This window comes from Aquarana catesbeiana, linkage group LG01 (genome assembly GCF_042186555.1).
Source record: "Aquarana catesbeiana isolate 2022-GZ linkage group LG01, ASM4218655v1, whole genome shotgun sequence".
In the NCBI taxonomy this organism is placed as follows: Eukaryota; Metazoa; Chordata; class Amphibia; order Anura; family Ranidae; genus Aquarana; species Aquarana catesbeiana.
In genome coordinates, this window is record NC_133324.1 from 311,932,436 (window position 1) to 311,954,486 (window position 22,051).

The 22,051-nt window shown below is 42.1% G+C and overlaps 1 protein-coding gene across 3 annotated transcripts in view; it reads right to left on the minus strand.

Annotated features, from left to right (window-relative positions):
* The window catches only part of MYO18B (myosin XVIIIB), an 885,307-nt gene that overhangs the window by 679,008 nt on the left and 184,248 nt on the right, over window positions 1–22,051 (minus strand). The gene's annotated exons all lie outside the window — the stretch shown is intronic.

A 22,051-nucleotide genomic window follows, 5' to 3' on the forward strand; every position in this document is an offset into this window, starting at 1 on the left:
TCATGTGTTAGAATGGCCCAGTCAAAGTCTAGACCTAAATCTAATTTAGAATCTATGGCAAGACTTGAAAATTGCTGTTCACAAATGCTCTCCATCCATTCTGACAGAGCTTGAGCTATTTTGTAAAGAAGAATGAGCAAAAATGTCACTCTCTAGATGTGAAAAGCTGGTAGAGACATACCCAAAAAAACGTGCAGCTGTAAATGCAGAGAAAGGTGGTTCTACAAAGTATTTACTGAGGGGGGCTGAATACAAATGCATGCCACGCTTTTCAGCTACCGTATTTATCGGCATATAACACGCACTTTTTTCCCCTGAAAATCAGGGGAAAATCGTGGGTGCGTGTTATAGGCCGAACCCCCCCCAATTGTGTGTGATCGGAGCGATCGCGTCGATTGCCGCGATCGCCGCCAACATACACAGCCGTGTGTAAATTTAAATATGGCGCCGAGACTGCAGGGACTCGGCGGAGCCGAGATACACATACCCGAGAGTGCTCGGCTTTTCTCTGCGCCGCTTACAGTCCCGCCCATAGGGCGGGACTGGGCGGGACTGTAAGCAGCACCGAGAAAAGCCGAGGACTCTCGGGTATGTGTATCTCGGCTCCGCTGAGTCCCTGCAGTCTTGGCGCCATATTTAAATTTACACACGGCTGTGTATGTCGGCAGGGATCGCGGCAAGCACTGGGGCAAGGCAGCACTGGGGCAAGGCTGCACTGGGGCAAAGCTGCACTGGGGCAAGGCTGCACTGGGGCAAAGCTGCACTAGGGCAAAGCTGCACTGACAAGGCTGCACTGACATGGCTGCACTGGGGCAAAGCTGCACTGACAAGGCTGCAATGGACACTGGGGCAAGGCTGCACTGACAATTCTGTACTGGGGCAAAGCTGCACTGACAAGGCTGCACTGACAATTCTGCACTGGGGCAAAGCTGCACTGACAAGGCTGCAATAGACACTGGAGCAAGGCTGCACGGACACTGAAAAGGCTGCAGATGGACACCGATAACGCTGCATTGATGGGCATTTTAATGTAAGTTTTTCTTCCTTAAACTTTACTCCTAAACGTTTTTTACCTTAAAATTCCCTCCTAAACTTGGGGTGCGTGTTATACGCCGCCACGTGTTATACGCCGATAAATAGGGTATTTATTTGTAAAAAAGTTTGAAAACCATTTATCATTTTCCTTCCACTTCACAATTATGTGCCACTTTGTGTTGGTCTTTCACATAAAATCCCAATAGAATACATTTACGTTTTTGGTTGTAACATGACAAAATGTGGAAAATTTCAAGGGGTATGAATACTTTTTCAAGGCACTGTAAACAAGGGGAAATAATCAGCCTTCTGTGTGCAGCAGCCTTGATAGCACCCCCTAATACTTACTTGAGCCCCATCTCTCGCCAGCGATGTCCACGAGTCCCTCGGCCATCCAGGACTCTCCCTCCTAATTGGCTGAGACAGAGCAGCGGCACCATTGGTTTGAGTGACTGTCAATCAAAGTCAGTTAGCCAATCAGAAGGGAGAGGGGACGGGGCAGAACAGCAGCTCCTTGTCTGAATGCATACACGGAGTTGCCTGATTGAATTCTAGTTCACCTTCCCCCTCAATCCTAGTTTAAATACTCCTCCAACCTTCCCATAAACCTCTCCCCCAGCACAGCAGACCCCCTTCCATTCAGGTGCAAACCATCTTTAGTATATAGGTTTTACCCCAATGAAAAGTCAGCCCAATGCTCTAGAAACCCAAACCCTTCCTTCTTACACCAGATTTTAAGCCATCCATTCAGGCCTCTAATCTCCCCCTGCCTTTCCTGTGTTGCGCATGGCACAGGCAATATTTCAGAGAATATCACCTTGAAGGTCCTTCCCTTCAACTTGCAGCCTAGTTCTTTAAATGGATTCCTAACAGACCTCCACCTACCATGTATTCTGTCATTGGTTCCAACATGGATCAAGACAGCTGGGTTGTGCCCAGCCCCTCCCAGTAATTTATCAACCCGGTCCACCACATGCCAAACTCTAGCACCAGGGAAACCGCAAACCATTCAGTTGAGGTGTTCCTGGCGACAAATTATTCTATCAGTCCTTCTGATTATAGAATCCCCTATTACCACCAACTGTCTAGATCTACATGTACTACCCTCATGACCCCTACTAGATGGGCTGCTCTCTTTGTTTGCCACCTCCACATCTTCACTCAACTTGGCAAATTTGTTTTGGTGTACAAACACAGGACTGGCCTTCCTTTTATGTGAGCCCCTACCACTCCGTCTAACTACATTAACCCATCTTCCTATCTGATAATCCTGACTTGCCCCTCCACCCTCCACATCAACCCTACCCTTTCAAGGTTGTCCTTTCTGCCCAATGTAGCAACTTGCTCCTCCAGATCTCTAATGCGAGCTTCCAGAAGGGCAACCCACTCACATCTGTCACAGCGGTATCCATCCTGGAGCTGTTGCACCAATTTTTCATACATGTGGCACACTGTGCACTGAGCAAAATCTTCAACCCTGCTAGCACTCATTTCCCAGTTACAATATAATAATTATAGGAAGTTTAAGACATTACGTACAGGTTAGAAGACTTCTGTCTTAACTGTTTTCAACTGCTGGTTATTCTCCACTTTAGTTCAAAATTCCACTTATGTTCACAAATTCCAGATGCAAGCCAGCCTCAGCAGTGAGCCAGCACCAAGAGAGTTGTATAGAAACTTATATACACCTGTGAACAATTAACCACTCCCCTTAATTAGCAGACTGAGAAAAAAAGTGTGCTGTTTACAAAGTGTGAGAAAAAGGAGGGAAAAAAAGTATTTTAAAAACTGATAGCGAACATCAAACAAGGAAAAAAAACAACAACAACACTTCCAACCACAAGCAGTCCCCAAGAAGTCAAAAGCACAACTCCTGGTTATCAACTCTCCATTTTAGTCCAGCCTCAGCAGTGAGCCAGTGAGCCATACACATACAGGAATAATAAAAGCAAACCCCATGGTATAAATCGGTTTGAAAATTTCTTTAAAAGCAATCCGAAATGCACTTACATGATATTAGGCATTCACAAGCATAAAAAACAGTAAGTCCAGGACGTAATGTGCTCCACGGACCGAAACTGGAAGTGACGCAATGACACTGGAAGCTCCGCCCTGTGCATTTCGTTAGAACGGCATCATCAGGAGCAGTGCCTTTGTTGATTTTCTTTTATTGTGGGCTTCGGGGAACTTACTATTAGTTGTTATTTTTGGGCATAGTATATCTGTGTAAATATAGTACTTACTTTTGCCTAGTATGCAGCTTTGCTCTAATCTAAGAGGTGTTATATGGAGTATATTTCAAGGAATTCAATAAAGACCTAATACCATTTTTGTCAGGAAAGGCCTCACCAGCTGGTGGCACTATGGCTCCCAGATCCATTGGTTGCAGATCCAGTGTTCACCAGCAGGTGTCTCCCAGGAGCCAGCAGGCTGAAGTAATCAGTCACATTATTGTTTATCTGCCAGGGGGCTACTTAAGTCTGCTCCTCCCTTCCCCCGGCGCGACATGATTCTGGTCTCTTCCTTGCTGCCTGTTGTTCCTGATGCCTAGCCTGATCCAGCCTGTATCCCTCTGCTTTGTTCCTGCCTCCGTCTGCCCTGCTCCTGTTAGTGTACCCTTTAGAGAATCCCCCTTCCTTGCAACCTTGCATTTCCTGTACCCTTGTCCCTTAGATGGGTTTTGTATATAGTTAGTTGTTCGGTTCAACAGGTCTTGTCAGTGGGGTTTGGTTCTTGTGGTTGGGGTTGTTCATGTTCACTGTTTGCTGTGTTTACTGTTTGCCGTATTCCCTGTTAATAAATCTCACTTGTATATACTTTGTTGGTTTGGTCTCAGTTCCCTTGTGCAGCTATGTGTCTGATCTCCTTCTTGTAGAAATCTGACAATTTTTCTAGTGGTACGGCCCTCTAAAAGGTCCTGCGTCAGATTTAAAAATCCCTGCTGCCCGTTTCAGTAGATTTACCAACAGGTAGTTCCTAATAGCACCACTTTTACAAAGCAGCACTATTATTGCACTAAATTAAAAAAATAATTACCTACAGTTCGTAGATAATGAAAGTGGAAATAATGAAAACCAACTCTAACTTAGCGCACAGCGACAGGTAGAGTGCCTTAGGGACCCTGACAGTGGGCAGAGCCTGATCGGGAAGAGACACTAGTTCCCCATCAGGTCTGCTCTCAACTTGTGACTGACAGCAGGCAGTGGGTGGATTCTATAAACAATAGCAAGCTGTTTATCTGCTATGGATCCTCCCACTGCCTGTTGTCAATCACAAAAGGGGGGAATCCGGATAGTGAACTAGTGCCTCAGCTTCACCTTATGGCTCTGCCCACCCAGCCACAAAACTCCTCCACCATTGCGATGTCTGTGTGAAAGGAGGGAGCTATACGGAGGACACTCTGGTACAACAGCTGCTTGAATTTGTTGCCTGCACCAAGATTTGTCATGTATCTTAGACACTCTTTTATGATTTCCCCTAAATGTGTCATTCTTAATACATTTGCAGCAAGTGATAGTTGTTTTGTATTGTCAAATGCTAAACTAGTACATTGTGTAATAACTGTGCTCATCCTTAAAGCAGCATTAAACCCAAAACCAAAAATGTAATATATTACAGCTTACCAGTCCTAGTGGTAGCTGAATTGATATTGCTATTTTAGGCTTTTTTTCCATCTGTCTTCACCTGGTGATCTGGGCAGTAACACTCTTCCCGTATTAGAGTGCCCCCACTCTGGATCAGTGGCGTCTCCAGCTTTCATATTTAGGGGGGGCACATGGGGGGGACAGGGACAAAAGTAGGGGGGCAACTATGAAATGCAATTATATATCCTGGGGCCCTTTACTACGATCCCACAACAGCCCTTTCACATGTTCTGCAGTGAGCTCCTACTGTATTGCCCCCCCCCCAGGGTGGCAGAAAACAAGAGATATATGTCACCAGCATACCAAGAAAATATAAGGGTCCAAAGCAGTGGGAGAATTATCAGGTTTGCAAAGGTTGTCTTGCCACCGGGCCCTGGTGTTCTGCCACTGTAGGGTTCCCCAGCCTCCTCTTGCTGTCCTGCCCCTGCTATTGACAGCGCTGGTCTGGCATCTCTTGGAACTTACAGGCTAGTTCTCCTGTCCTAAGGATGGGAGAAATCAGTCTGTTTTTTCAGTAACTGAGAGTCCTGGTGGAGTCCTTTCTACAACTCGCTCTTCTCCCTGCCAATGGGGATGCAGGGGAAGGAGCAGATTGGGCGGCCATGCAGTGTCATTATAATGCAGTGCATTATGCAGTGCCAGCGAGGGAGGGGGGAGGAATCACCCGCAGGAGCTGACTGGGGACACTCTTCCTCTTAGACATTGCCTTTTTGTAAAAAAAAAAAAAAATGTTAATTGGGGGGGCACATGGTGGGGCACAGCATAATGTTGGAGGGGTCAGGGCCCCCTCTGGCCCCCCCTAGGGACGCCATTGCTCTGGATGAAGGAGCAACAACCTTTGGACAGCAGCATTGTCAGTCTGGGGGGTGTTAGATGTACTAGCAGATTTAGACTAAAAACTGAAGCCAAACTCCAGCTAACACTTTATAAGCAGTTACAGCAACAATTTATTCCTTTTGAGATAAAGGTTTTACATAAATAAATAAATAAAAGCTGATCATTCTAAGCAACCCTGTCAGCAGTAAATGGTTTGTCTCAACACTCTAACTGCTACATCTGCAGGACAGCTTGTTCTGTTGAAGAACAACACTTAATGGCCAGATCACCAGGTGAAAATAAAAGAAAGAAAGCCTAAAAAGAAAACGAATGCAGCCGTCATATCTAAGAATTGGTAAGCTGCAATATAATAAATGTTTGCTTTTGGGTTTAATACCAATTTGACTGCGAAAATATAGGAAAAGATGCAATTACTATTTGTTCTCTATTCTATAAAGTTATGCTCCTAAAGAAAATATTTTTTATGCTGCAATCTGCAATTGTAGGAATTCTTCAGTCTGTACCCTGATCTCTGACTGCACATACCACTTCTAGTACCATGCCCATTGCCCTCATCACGCCCCCTTCACTATACCCATCATTGCATCTACGTATGCAAATTTTACATGCAGGATAAGCATTTTTTTCTGTTTATCTCTACACTGTGATTTAAGCATTATGGTCTGTACTCTGATTTGAACATTCCTGTGATTTACGTGCTGCAATTATTCCTAATTTTTCATTTTCGCTGTGGGAGCTGTACTCCTAGGAAATGGCCCTGCATATATTGACTGAACTTGATATACATGAATAAGCGATTTTATATATCTGTTAGCCAAAGATTATTAAATACATATTTCTAAAGACAAATAGGCACTAATTTATCAATTTTGCATAAAAAAGATATAGGACCATTTCCAAGGACAGACAATCAGACTGTGTGCTAAATCAGAACCTTCTACATGTTGTATTTAGTAAATATTAGTTGCACAATAATGGCAAATTTACAGCATTTTTGTCCATTTCACATTCACCAGTATGAACCTGTACTGACTGCCCATTCACTAAATTATAGATATGATGAATGCTGTTGATGAACATCAATAAATCTAGCATAGAGAATGTGGCTGTATTCATTATATTAAGATATAAGGTATAATATGCTCTAGTGGTACTCATTCATATCTCTAGCATCATCATCCATGTGACTTTCTGTGATATCTCTCCAGCAACAGATGGCACAAGTTAGTAACCTTTTTTAAATTATGGGGTGCCATCTGCCCATTCACTTTTACATTTGAAAAACCCAAGGGAAGCTATATAAGCAGCAAGAGCATCTGACTGTGCAAATACTGTCTTTAATTAACCTTAACCCAGCCACTGGCTTGTTTAAACGGGAGCTCTGTGAAAGCTCCGGCAGCAGACTAGGTCTTAGCTGTCATTTTGACAGCTGGGTCATGCTTCTTTGTTGAAAGAAATTTAAATGGTGCCCCTGACTAAACAGGACCTGCGAACAAACACTGTTCCTTTATGTGCAGATCAAATGACTTTCCCTTAATATGTACAGTATATACCATCTGTTAGAGCAGCCCGGCAAGTGGGAAAAAAAAGAGTTTTTGATTTTTTTTTTATTTTTTTATTGTGCCTATTTAAGCCCTTATTAAAGTTAGTCAACCTTAACTGGCCCTAAAAAAAAACACATTCCTTCCTTGTATCATTAACTTTTTTTTTTTTTCATTTTTTTTTTTTTTTTACAATTTATATTTAAATGTTTTCTTTTATTTCATTTTTTAATTATTTTTATTCATTTTTGTAGCAGTGCATTAAAAAAAACACCTTTGAAAGAAAGCCATTATTTCATTATAACATTTCTGTGCTCTGTAACAGAAGCATAGTAAAACTGACTTTTTTTTATGCAGTAATACTTCAGGTATCTTTATAAAGCTCATTGCTTATACCAAATATCCATTGCAGTGCTGAAGTGTGAGCAAAAACATTATTGGGTATCAGTAAGGTACCTCTAATAGTGTGTGCCCCACTAGTGGCTGCTGCTTATTTCTATAAAAATGTTACTTACATGCAGTAGTTCTTTGAAAAGACTATTGCCTCGTACACACGGTCGGATTTTCCGATGGAAAATGTCCGATCGGAGCATGTTGTCGGAAATTCCGACCGTGTGTGGGCTCCATCGGACATTTTCCATCGGATTTTCCGACACACAAAGTTGGAGAGCAGGAAATAACATTTTCCGACAACAAAATCCGTTGTCGGAAATTCCGATCGTGTGTACACAAATCCGACGGACAAAGTGCCACGCATGCTCAGAATAAATAAAGAGATGAACGCTATTGGCCACTGCCCCGTTTATAGTCCCGACGTACGTGTTTTACGTCACCGCGTTTAGAACGATCGGATTTTCCGACAACTTTGTGTGACCGTGTGTACGCAAGACAAGTTTGAGCCAACATCCGTCGGAAAAAATCCTAGGATTTTGTTGTCGGAATGTCCGAACAAAGTCCGACCGTGTGTACGGGGCATTTGAGTTTTTTTTTTTTTTTAAATGGAGCAGCTGCACAGTGAGGGACCCACTGAGATCACTGTGCTTGGAACTTCAGCAGTGATATGGCTGCCAGAGGCTGCATGTAACTAACATTTTTTTTAAGAAAGAAGCAGCAGCAACCAGTAGGGCACACGTCAATAGAGGTAAGTTATTGGTACCTAGCTAATGCACCAATAGAGTTTTTGCCTACACTTCAGATTTAGGCAAGTTTATAAGCCTATAGTTAGGACCTAAAAATTGCTCTGGTCTATAAACGATATACAGTTGTGACAGCTTAAAGTGTTTAAATCTACCTGCTGCTCCAGTCCCAGGTACCTCTGAGTTAATTTTTTTTCCTACACACTGTGCAATTCTTTAAATATATTGGAAGAAAAATGCAGGAATTAAAATGCCATTTTTGTCTCCCGCTTAGTTTCAGGATGAAATTCAGATTTAATGGTCAAAAAATAACATAGGATAAGCAGTAGTTTAGCTGTTTAGAAACAAAATAATGTTTTAACAATTTAGTTTTCAATTGTAAGGCTCGATTCACACCTATGCATGTTGCTTTTGAGCGTTTTTGGAGGTTTTTTTTTCATGCTTGCCGCGTTTTTGAGCCGCGTTTTTGCCGCGTTTTAGCGGCGTTTTTGCCGCGTTTTTGCCGCGATTTGCGTTTTGCGTTTTTTTTTTTTTTTTTTTTTTCATTTTTTTTTACAGTCTTACAAAAAAATTACAAAAAAAAAAAAAAACGGCAAAAACGCACCAAAAACGCACCAAAAACGCATCAAAAACGCTGCAAAAAAGGTGCACTTGCGTTTTTGATGCTTGTCCATTGAAAACCATTACATGCAAAACGCTGCATTTTGCATGAGAAAAAGTCCCCGACCCTTTCCAAAAACGCGGAGATACAAAAAAGCATTGATGTGAACATGTTCCATAGGAACCCATGTTAAAAAATTCCCGTGCATTTCTGCAAAATGCAAAATGCATCAAAAAACGCGCTAGTGTGAATGGGGCCTTAGTGAGAAAAGGAATTTTCTAAGGAATAATTTCACTCCTGCACATCTCAAAGAATGGATTCCATCTCAATAGGGTGGTGTTAAGACTGCACCTGATGTGAATGACATATTAACTCTGTGCTACCTGCGTCATTCCTCATCTACCTGTGCTCCCTCAATTGTTGATCCTGAACATGCTAACCTAGCACCATAAATGTCCCACTATACAGTACCTATGCATGCTCAGCAACCTGTGCAGGAAAAGCAGTCAGCAAATATGGTGGCAAGTAAATGCCCATGCGCTGTTTGGGCGAGAACAGCTTCTTGGTACCACACATGCTATTGCTGATATTCTTTCAAGACTGAACATGCAAAGTATGAAAAAATAGCTGGCACTGTGGAAGTGAGAAAGCATACATACCTAGTAAAAATAATTGCTAACAAACATGCACAGTTTTTTACTGCCATGTTGTTGACTACTTTTTCATTCGGCACATGCACAGGATAATGGTTTTATGGTAATTGGCCATGAGTCCTGGGAGGATGATAACACCCACTAACATGATATGTGGCTGCTTTCTCCAAACAGCCCCTAGCCTACCAGCAAGATACCAACAGCCCTTTTCTTTTACCACCCTGGCACCAACTTTCTCCCACCACTTTCAACACTCTGCCTGTAAACCACAGACCCCCTTCCACTGCCACCAGCACACCTGCATGCCCTCTCCCTACATTCTACAACTCCATGCCTGTCATAACTCCCCCTCTCTCACTCTTACCACCACACCTGCATGACCGCCATCCCCACTCTCACCACCAAACCTGCACAATTGCTCACTCCATTATGGTGCCTGACCCCTATTCTCCCCCATGCTCTTAACACCACACCTTCTTTAACCACTTCCCTACCCGGCCATAGTAATATGACATCCACAGATGGGATTACCCATCCTGGGTGGACGTCATATGACGGCCTGGGCTTCCCGGTCGTCTAGGGGGCGCGCGCGCGCGCACACACGCCGCGTCGCTCGGGACCCGGTACGCGTGCCCGGCGGCCGCGATGCCCGCCGGGCACCCGCGATTGCCCGTTAACCGGGACGGACCGTGGATCTGTGTGTGTAAACACACAGATCCACGTCCTGTAAGTTGAGAGGAGACCGATGTAATCAATGCAATTTTATAGCATTGATCGCTGTATAAATGTGAATGGTCCCAAAAACTGTGTCAAAGGTGTCCGATATGTCCGCCATAATGTCGCAGTCACGAAAAAAAAATCGCGATCGCCGCAATTACTAGTAAAAAAAATAATTAAATAATTTTTTTTTTTTTGTAAAAATGCCATAAATCTATCCCGTATTTTGTAGACGCTATACCTTTTGTGCAAACCAATCAATATATGCTTATTGCGATTTTTTTTTACCAAAAATATGTAGAAGAATACGTATCGGCCGAAACCGAGGAAAAAATTTGTTTTTTTTTAAATTGGGATATTTATTATAGCAACAAGTAAAAAATATTGTTTTTTTTTCAAAATTGTCGCTCTTCTTTTGTTTATAGCGCAAAAAATAAAAACCGCAGAGGTGATCAAATACCACCAAAAGAAAGCTCTATTTGTGGGGAAAAAAGGACGTCAATTTTGTTTGGGTACAATGTCGCAGGACTCCGCAATTGTCGTTTAAAGTGCGACAATGCTGAAAACTAAAAATTGGTCTGGGAAGGAAGGGGGTGAAAATGCCCTGTATTGAACCAGTTAAATCCCTCCCTTCTCTACTCAATGGTGAAAAGTGGAGCTTAACTGTATCTGATCACCACAAACTGAAAACACTTTTAATACATTTTTAATATTCACAGCAAATTCACCAATCCATCCATGTCTTCATGGTTTATTTTGCTGAGAAATAACTGTGCAAAACACCACAGTAGCATTTCTAGGCATAGCCATCTTAAGTAAGGGCAGATGACAGCATGCAAGCATAAGGGTGTACTTAGCTGAGTATTAAGAAAGGCATTAAAGAAGGATAAATCAGGCACAAAGGCAGGTGGGTGTGCTTAACTGAGAAAACCCCTCCTCCAGATGAAAAGAAAAAATGCCTGTGAAGACGTCTAGGAAGTATGACATAATTTTGGCCTAGGTCAGAAGTTAAGAAGCAACTGAAGAAATGTTAAAAAACAAATTAAAACAAGAAAATATTATATACTGTACCTTCCTATCTATATAAGCATAAGGATTTGAAAAACTTTAGTTCCACTTGAAGTCAGCACCCTTTCTTACCCTGGTTAAAGGGCTTGACCACATCCCTCCTCACTATTGCCCCTGCTTTTATGCCGCCTACCTCCTAGCATCACAACCGTGCATCAACATAACCACATCCCAACCCCACCTTCAACTTCATTCCTGCTCCCCCCCTCTCACCACTGCATGATAGCACTAGAGCCCTCATCACAACGCCTGTGCATGCCACCCCTCCACCTTTACCCTTGCACCTGGGCTACCCCTGTGCACTTACCATCACATCTGTATACAGTATCTCCCATTTCACTTCCACACCAGACTTATCCCTCCCCCACCACTTTGCCTGCACACTGATTTTCACACAACCATGCCTCTATGTTCCCGCATGATTACTACTGCAGTTGACTACCATCAACCTTCCCTCAAATCACCTTCAACCATTCTAGCTCTCCTGCACCTACTACTGCTCTTGTCACCATTCCAACTCCCCCATCCCAACCTTGTCTGTTCTAGAATTAGCACCCTGAACATTGTTATTTGCAGCACAATGGAAAAAGAAAATGACAAAAAAATAGGGTGATGACATGGTCACTTTATCTATATCTACCCTGCACCCTCTTATATCCATAGTATAGCTTGATAGTAAAACAAATGTTAAAGTGGAACTTCACCCTAAAAGAGAGTTCCTCTTTAACACCTCCTTTGCCCCTCCTCTACCACTATTGGAGGTTTGCTTGTTTTTTTTGAGGGAGGAGCGGGTACCTAGTTTTAGCAGATACCTGCTCCCACTTCTGCTCCAACCGCCTAGGCGATTGGAATGGAAGTCCCCCCCATTCATACTCTGCAGCACAGCTTGAGTGGGAGTCTGGCTGGGAAGCTGCAAGGAGCCACAGCAAGTCACAGCAGGCTTCCTGTAGTAAGCATGCGGGTGCTAGGGACTCGAGGACTAGCAAAGAACCAACCCAGGTGAGGACAGCGCTGAATCCCTGGACAGGTAATGCCTTTTTTTTTAAGTCAGAAGCTACAGTGTTTGTAGCTGCTGACTTTTATTTATTGATTTTTTTAAGACTGAAGATTGTCTTAAAAGTGGTTGTAAACCCTTTTTTTGTTTACTTTTACCTGTAGGTAAGCCTAGAATAAGGCTTACCTATAGGTAGTGGAAATATCGCCGAAACGTGCGCCGTTTAGGAGATATTTCACTTGTAGTGTGCCAATGTCGCCATTGGCACATGCACTGGGAAGAAACGGACCACCATGCCGTTTCTTCCCCTAGCGTGTGAGGTGACTGATGGCTCCCGCGTGCATGCGTGGGAGTGACATCACGCGACTCCCGCCAGTCACAGAGCCGGAGTCTGTGGCCCCGGAAGGAAGAGGGGCGAAGACGGATGTGGCCTGCTCAGGGGACAGAGCGGGCTTCGTTTGCAGGTTAGTGTTGTATAATGGGCTAGTATGCGATGCATACTAGCCCATTATGCTTTTCATTTGCAGGCCTTGTGGGGAGCAAAGGAGGAAGTAAAACCCATCGGGGTTTACTTCCTCTTTAAGTAAGCCTTCATAACATTTGCTGTTTGAATACCTACAATTTTTCAAATTAGAGGCAAACGAGATAAGCGAATAATGCAGAATATAACATTCATGAACTTATCAACTGATGAAAAGTCAGCGCCTTCAATAAATATCTAGTAATATTTGTAATCTGCAACACAAATTGCCTTTTGCAGCTTTGACACTACATTAAACATTGCATAAGAAAGTCATCTTGCTAGACAAAACGAACAGCGACATTATTAGATCTATTTCACAGTGAGTACATTTAATCTACAATTAGACACAGAACCTGCAAACCCATAGCGGGGAAATTAATTCTTTCAGTTCATCTGGAAAGTAAAGTTAGGCATTACACTGTGACAAATCACTATTGTTATTTTAATCACGTCACAAAGTGATGGTAACACTATACTCATGTATACATTGTCATGTTCTGTAATAAAGAGGAGATAATAACCATAATGTATGTTAAGTGGAGGATTACTGCAACAATTCACTGTTTCCAACAACACAGAAGAAAGTCTATTTGTGGTATGCAATTATACATTGATTTATTATATCTGCAGAGCTACTTTATAATTCCATACGTCCTTTTCAAAATTAAACATACTATTTATGCCTTCAGAGTCTCAATACGCTTACAATGGACCAATAATGCGACACTGTATAATATCTGGAATGTGATTATTACCAAATAACACACTTTATGTTGCTTTTTTTACATTTATGCATATTTACTTTAAAGCTACATACTCACCAGCATTGGATGCTGAAGTGCATAAAGTTCTGTTTAAAAACCCTTTAGGTCAGTCTCATTGTTAGAAGCCTTTACCAGCCTGGAGACCCACCCATGAATCTATACATATGAATGTTGACAGTAGTATCAAAGATGCTTTTTAACCACTTGCCTACTGGGCACTTAAACCCCCCTCCTGCCCAGACCAATTTTCGGCTTTCAGCGCTCTCACACTTTGAATGACAATTACTCAGTCATGTAATACTGTATCCAAATGATTTTTTTTGTTCTTTCTTTCATATAAATAGAACTTTCTTTTGGTGGTATTTTATCACCTCTGGGTTTTTTATTTATTCATCTATAAATGAAAAAAGACCGTAAATGTGGAATTTTTCTTAGTTTCTGTGATAAAATTTTGCAAATTATTAATTTTTCTTCATAAATTTTGTCCACAATTTATACTGCTACATATCTTTGGTAAAAATAACCCAAATGAGTGAATATTATTTGGTCCATGTGAAAGTTAGAGAGTCTACAAGCTGTGGTGCAAATCATAAAAAATTGATCACACCTGATGTACTGGTGGCCTATCTCATTTCTTGCGACCCGAACAAGCCAGGAAAGTACAAATACCCCCCAAATTACCCCTTTTTGGAAAGTAGACATTCTAAGGTATTTAGTAAGATGCATGGTGAGGTTTTTGATGTTGTCATTTTTTCCCACAATTCTTTGCAAAATGAAGATTTTTTAATTTTTTTATTTTTTTCCCCACAAAATTGTCATTTTAATAGGTTATTTCTCTCACATGGCATGTATATACCACAAATAACACCCCAAAATACATTCTGCTGCTACTCCTGAGTATTACGATACCACATGTGTGGGACTTTTTCACAGCCAGGTCACATAGAGAGGCCCAACGTGCAGGGAGCACCATCAAGTGTTCTAGGAGCATTAATTACACATCTAACTTGTTGACTACCTATTACACTTTTGAAGGCCCTGGAGCACCGTAACAATGATATGTGACACTGATGACAGATGGCACTGATACGTGGCACTGATGACACTGATGTGGCACTGATGACAGATGGCACTAATACGTGGCACTGATGACAGATGGCACTAATACGTGGCACTCATGACAGATGGCACTAATACGTGGCACTGACACGTGACACTGATGACAGATGCCACTGATACATGGCACTGATGGCACGTGACACTGATAACAGATGGCACGTGACACTGACAGGTGGCACTGATGACAGATGGCACTAATATATGGCACTAATGACAGATGGCACTAATATGTGGCACTGATGGCAGTGGGGACAGATGGCAGTGGGGACAGATGGCAGCGACAGGTACTGTGTTCACTTTTTTTTTCTGTTTTTTTTTTTTTTTTTTGACACTCAGGCTGCAGCGGTTCGCTCTCCCTCCTCACAAGCTGTCTCTGTGTGAGGAGGGAGAGTGGCGATGAGAGATGATCTCATATGTTTACATATGAGATCATCTCTCATTGGCACCGCCGATCGCACTGTAAACGGCCACTGTGATTGGCCGTTTACGACGATCTGTGACTGGCTGTGCCCAAGGGACACGGCCAGCACAGAACTTCCCTGATGCGCGCCCGGTAAAGTAAACAGCAGGACGTCCAGGGACGGCCACCCGGCAGTTAGCGTCCGCACTGCAGCTGTCTTCTGGCTATAGCGCGGGTGCGAAGTGGTTAAACATATCAAAGTAAGGCAAAGCTGATGTTTCCTTGCATGTTTGTGTGTACTGACTCATTTTCTATACCAAATACCAATAGCTCACAGTGTAATTAATACAGATGATAGGTACAGTAACCAGCCACTGATCATCCACAAACTCAAAGGACCTGATTTTTCAAAGCCCAAGTACATTCACAGATACTTTAAATATTTTAAACCTGCAGCTTTCATTAGTCATAGTTTGGACTCTTTCTGTTACAGAAAAAAGAACACTCTGTGGGGAATTCATAAACAGTGTCTTATATACTCTTTAGAATTCCCTTACACCTCTGCACTGAAATTGTCAGTGTTTGCACAGATTCATGTACCTGTGGGGAACAGGTACATGAATCTGTCTTAGGAGGTGGCGACACTGTGGCCTGGAGTGTCCCTATTGGGCGCTCTGTCCTAAGTGCAGCTCAGAATTACTGAGCTTCCTTCCTGGCCACTGTGCCCATCACACAGACAGATGCATAGCCAAGGAGTTTTGTAGTAGGGGTGGGTGCAGCCTGGTGGGGAACTGAGAAACTAGTTCCCCATCAGGTCTGCTTTGCTTATGATTGGTAGCGCATGGCAGTGGGCAGCCGTTTAGTTGGGTGGGTGGGGCCTGATGGGGAACTCTGAGATTAGTTCCCCATCAGACAAACAAGATATTTGGGGGGGCACACCCTAAAAGATGCATTAAAGATGGTGCAGCCATAAGACCATACAACAGAACAAAATATTACAGCGCACACATGCAAAAAAGACATTTACCTCCTGCAAGGCTACTGCAAGGTACTTTGTCGCAGTAAGTGGGCTTAAGCACCATATAGGAATATGGTGTGACCAAAACCCCATATTTTTTGATCATGTTTTTTTTTAAATGTTTAGGTGTTTTAAATAGCCTTGCAGGAGGTAAATGTGTTTTTTGCATGTGTGCGCTGTAATATTTTGTTCTAGTTCCCCATCAGGTCTGACTCCCATGTGACTCATCATTATCCAAATATGAGCATTGGGCAGTGCCATATCTGGGTAATGACATGAACCAGAAACCCTGACCCTTTTGTTTACATTTAGCATTTGGTTTGGAAATCTCCCAGCCAGCAGCTGAACAGGGCTGGGAATGAGTCATTGGTTGCTAGGAAGCTGGTGTCATAGCAACCACAAGCCCTATGTGGGAAGCTGTCATTCCCAGTACAAAATGCCCAAATCTGAGCACTAGCATCTCTTTGTACACTAACTCAGAGCTAGTCCCAATTACCACTAGTTTCCTAATCTGTGAACTGGTGGTAATTGTTTTTAATCTTTCACAACCATAGCGACAGGTTCTTAAAGTGGCAGTAGTAAGAACTACCTGAATTTGTTGCATGTGTCAGTAATGTTACTGAAACAAAGCAAAGGCTTGCCTGAATTAAACACAGGTAGTTTTAAAAGACCTACCACCAGAAAGGTGTTGTAAAATGGTCATTGAATTCCCAATGTCATCCCTGTCTTCCAATTGTTCTTCTCTGTTGCCAACCCATCATTCACTCTCTCAACAAAAATGCAAAAATATACAATGAGTACCATGAATTCAAGAGTAAGCAAGCATTTAGTGAAGCACTTCCCATTCTTTTTTAGGATGCTCTTGCATCTAGAATATTGAGTAATTTGCATCAGACCAACCATTGCACAGTAAGTATGGATGTGAGAATATAAGCCAAGCGCTCACTCTTGCCATTCAGTATCTGAATTTGGGATATGTGATCATTCCTTAATATAAAATTAAGCTCACAAATTTTATGCAAACTATGACCTATTGCTGAATAGCGATATTTCTTTGTATTATGCAACTTTATAATGAATATTCAGCACTTAACTGACAATAGTACCGTGTGCTGAAAATGTTAGCAACTGATAACCACTCTACCTAATTATTTAGGAAATACTATTACTCTGTCACTAAAATGAAACCCTCCAAGTGTTCCCTGCAAAGAAATAAATACTCAGCTTTCCTGCTTCCTGTGCTGGTTATTGCAGTCATAGTAATCCCCGTCTGATATGTCTGGAGAAACTAGCATTTCTGGAAGTGCAGATTGCCTGGTCATCTGTTGTGAGTTGTGGTTCCTTCTGCCAACCCCTATGTTGCTTCATGGCACAGTAATGCTGTAGGGCCAGTGGAATGAACCACTAAGCATGGCAGGGACCAGAAAATTGATATTCTTAGACGTGTTCATCAGAGGGAGGAATGTTCTGCAACACAGTCTGGGAATAAGGAGACCATCAAGAGAAATTTCTGAAAAAGTGTAGCTGAGAGAGGAGAGGCACCTGTTCCCTCTATCTGATTAAGACTACTGAGGAGAGTTGACTGCTGCATTGTAAGTGCCACATGGTCTCTGCAAAGAAGTTCGTTGTAATACAGTGACTGTCTCTCAACTTTCTAAAATTGTCTCACTCTACTGAAATACCAAACTGCCATGATTTAAGTTATTTGATCAGGAGATAGTGTGATAGACTGTATTTCATAAACAAGGACTGTTTAGCTACATACATAGGATACATACAGATGACTGCTTTGCATTAATGTCTGCTGGATAAAGTAAGCTGTTTGGGAGGACCCTTTCTCAAGGTGATCACATTAAAGAAACTACAGACGCATACGTTCATGAATAATATCTTAAGAGGGACAGTACATCAGCTACTACTATGTTTTTTTGGAAAGGAATTTGATTACTGTGCAGTTGCTTAGGTCCCCAAAGCAGACCTGTGTGATCACCACCGGACAAGACTTACTATGGTAAGCTTAGCTAGATAGGGGAAAGTGAACTTTTGTATCACATTTTGTCGATGTTCTAATTTCAATACTGTAATTCCACATTTACTTATAGAACATATTTTTCTATTTGCATTAACCATTTTGCTTATTTTTAGAATGCAACCAGAAATAGTTTTTTTTAAATTTGCCAGCAATATATTTTCAAAAAAATATATATTGGAGTTCCATTTTCCTCACAAAAGGTAAGTTATTGATATTTTACTTTACCCTACCCTTGTTTGTTTCAGACTGTCCATTAAAGTCCAATTCTAGGCAAAGCAAGAACACCCTTCTGCACTGTTTTAAACAACTTCTGCACATTGCATAACTTATTAATGTCTGGCACTTGTTCCATAGCAAAGAGAGAGACTATTCGTATTACTCAGCGACTCATGGGTCACATTCTAGAATAGATTACTTTCTACTCAAACACTTGGTCAGGATACAAGCTGCCTCAACTCTGACCTGTACCTTATCTGGCCTGTTTTCTTGAATATCTGTCTCCGGGCAGACTTCAATAGGGTGTGGCAGTGGAAATGTAATGATTGTCCACTGCAAAATGCTAAAACAAAGTGCTTTGTAGAAGTGAAAATCAGGGCCTTTTTCCAAACTCACAGAGACACTATCTCATCTCTGGTGATGATTTGGGAGACACATAAATGTTGTATTCTGGGGGCTATTTTTCTCACAGCGTTTTTCTGCCTTAAAAGAGAATACGCAAAACAGAACCTGTTCATGAGAAATCCTTGGCCTTGCCTGCTCTTGACAAACTTCAGATACTCAGAGATAGACCAAATGAACTCCTCCTGCGTAGAACTAAGGTGCGCTGAGTGAACAGAGGGCTTACAACCTATGTTTGATCCCGGAGGAGGTAGATTGTTACATACTACCTTGGATATAACAGGGCGATTAAGAGACATCTACAGAGAGCTGTATAATTCCTTTCCCTCAGTCCACAGTCAAGACTGGCAGGGGAGAAACAAAATAGAATCAACCAATTCTTGGCCAGGTCGGGTCATCCATGATTTTTGAAAGAGAACAGTTTTTCTCTGGGGGAACAGATTATGGTAAAAGAATAGCAGCAGGCTATTAAAGTCCCTGTTCCGGATGGTTTCTCTCTTACATATCATAATGTATTTTTGCTGCTTCTTGTCCAGCCATTCACGGAGGGGTTTAACTTCATTCATGATGAGAGATCATTTCTAGCCAATACCCTCTGAGCCAATATCATCATAATTGTTGCAGAGGGAGGCCCCCGACTATCGTCCAATCTCTTTGCTAAATATTTATCTAAAACTGTTCACAAAATTTCTGACAACTTGGCTGCTACCCCTGATTCAAAGGTGTATGCTTCAAGACCAAATCAGGTTTGCACCACAAAGGGAGGCAAAGGATGACAGAACAAGGGCCATCAGTGCTATCCATTGGGCACATCAGAAGGTAATACCTACTGTGTAGCTTGTAATTTGAGCCTCTATGACTGCGGTCCCTGAACACATTGGCATGCGGGAGAGCTTCCTTAAGTGAATAACTGCAATCTACTTATGCCTGATGAAAACAATTAAAATAAACAGCTCTGTATCCGAACCTTTTGAGCTCCATAATGGTACGCAGCAGGGATGCCCATTGTATCCGCTTATTTTTATATTGACTCTAGAGCCCCTAATAATTCATATTAGAGACAATCCCAACATTAAGGGAATCTCTATGAAATTGAGAGAACAAAAGGTAGCAGGGTACACCAATGACTTATTGTTCTTTATCACCCAGCCCCTGACTTCCCTTCCCAGTATACTGGCTGAATTTCAGAAGTACAGCACGTTATTCAACTTTAAAATCAACATACAAATGTCAGAATCCATGAACCTCAATCTACCTCGCTTGACCCTTGATACCTTATGGACACACTTTCAATTTCAATGGTCTTCAAAGTACATTAAATATTTAGGGATCTTTCTTGCTCCAGACGTTGATGGAATCTTCACAGTCAGTTTCCCTCTGCTCCTAGTGCAGATCTAGAGGGACTTTGTTAAATGGTCTACAAAGTTACTGTCCTGGTTTGGTAGGAATAGTGTGCTCAAGATGACTGTGCTCAGTCCCTGCTGATACATATCCAGGGAACCTTTCTTAAACAACTTAGGAGTGAGCTCAGGAGATTCCTATGGGCTGGTAAAGCTCACAGGCTTAGTCAACAACTTCTGACTAAACCAAAGTCCTTATGAGGCATTGGCCTACTTCATGTGCACAAGTACCATTGAGAAACACACATGGCCTGGATTTTGAATTGGTGTCAGTGAAAAGATGGGTTCATTTTGAACAGTCCTTTTCAAAATGTTTACTGAGAGGACTCCCATGGCTTCATCAGAACATACCACAACATTTATTTGCCCACCGATAATTGGGGTAATGTTAAAGCTAATGAAGCCAAATAAACATTTGATGTTGTCAGTACCAACTCCCTCAAGACTGACCCCTGTGTTCTCCCACACATTCTTTGCCTTGAGATTACAGGGTAGGTCTTTCCTCTCTAAATACTGCTTTACCATAGTGAGGGACGTTGGCAATCATTATCAGAAATAGTAGAAAGCAATGCAATTACGTAATTGTATCACCCACAGTTGGAAATGAGTGATATCTCTCCCGACTCTCATGAAGTTTGAAAAATCCAAGGATGCAATTCCTCATGGTCTTTCGCAATCATATCTTATCTTGTCTTACTCATTGCACTCCTTACCTCCAGAGTACCCTAGCAAATGGGAACATAACCTGGGTACTACCTTTACACACCAGCAGACAGAATTATACAAATTGACTCATAGGGCTACCATCTCCTGTAAAGCCCAAGAGATGGAATACAAAATTTTAGCTAGATAGTACGAGGTCCCCAAAACCTTATCTGAATTGTTCCCCTAGAGATCCCCATTGTGATGGAGATGTCAGGATGTAGAGGGCTCCATGCTCCATGTTTCTGGTCCTGTGCAGGCCTTATGGACCTTTAGTCACAAGTCAAGTTCTTGATTTTAAAATTGATGGATATTCAGATGCCAGATGACACTGCAGCTCTTCTGCTTCATCTAACCCTTATGTCCCTGAAGCTCTACAAGCGTTCCCTACTAATACATTTACTTAATGTTGCAAATACGTGTATTCCATTATTTTGGAAACAATCTGTAGCTCCCTCCATCAGTTTGTGGTTAATTAAGATTAACAAAATTAAACTGATTGAAGAACTCATGGCATCAGCAAATCACAGGAAAGATTTCTCCCATTTTTTTTTGGACTGAGTTTGCGCACTCAAATACCATGATATCCTACATTCTTGATACCAGAGACCGTACCCCCCCCCCTTTTTAGGCCCACCAGGGGCCCTAATTAAGACCTTTTTTTGGTACGCTTGACTCTTGCCACACACACACACAAACACCTCCTCCTCCCACCTTTTCAGGACTTCTCTTTTTCATCTTTTCCCTAGATTTTTTCCTGTCTGTTTCTGAATGGTTATATGGGATATATCTCAGCCAGTTGGTTTTTGGCACATGTGAACACACTGCTTTTAGATCCTCTACACATACCTATCAAAAGATATTTCTGACTATTGTTTGGTGAAAGTTTTAGTGACAGGGATCCTATTGCAGATGTTTCAGAGGCAACAGAACTATGGAGGACAGGGAAAAGGACCAAACCAGGATATTTACCTTTAAAAACTTATGATGGAGTACAAGTTCACCTTAAGATGGCTCACCCTTACCCTGCATTTCTTTGTTTTAACCAGGGTAGGAAGTTATTGCCTCAGCAATAACAGAAAACAGAAGAGAGGGTTCTCTCTTCATTCCCTGGTGGGTACCTGATGTTTGTAGATGTATGCTCTTAACTTCTTAGTTATAAATTTGTGCCCCTGCAGCTGTGGAGCATGTGCTGCAGTTGTTTAATAGCAGGAGGTCCTCCAACTACATAAAAACAACCTGGACTGGT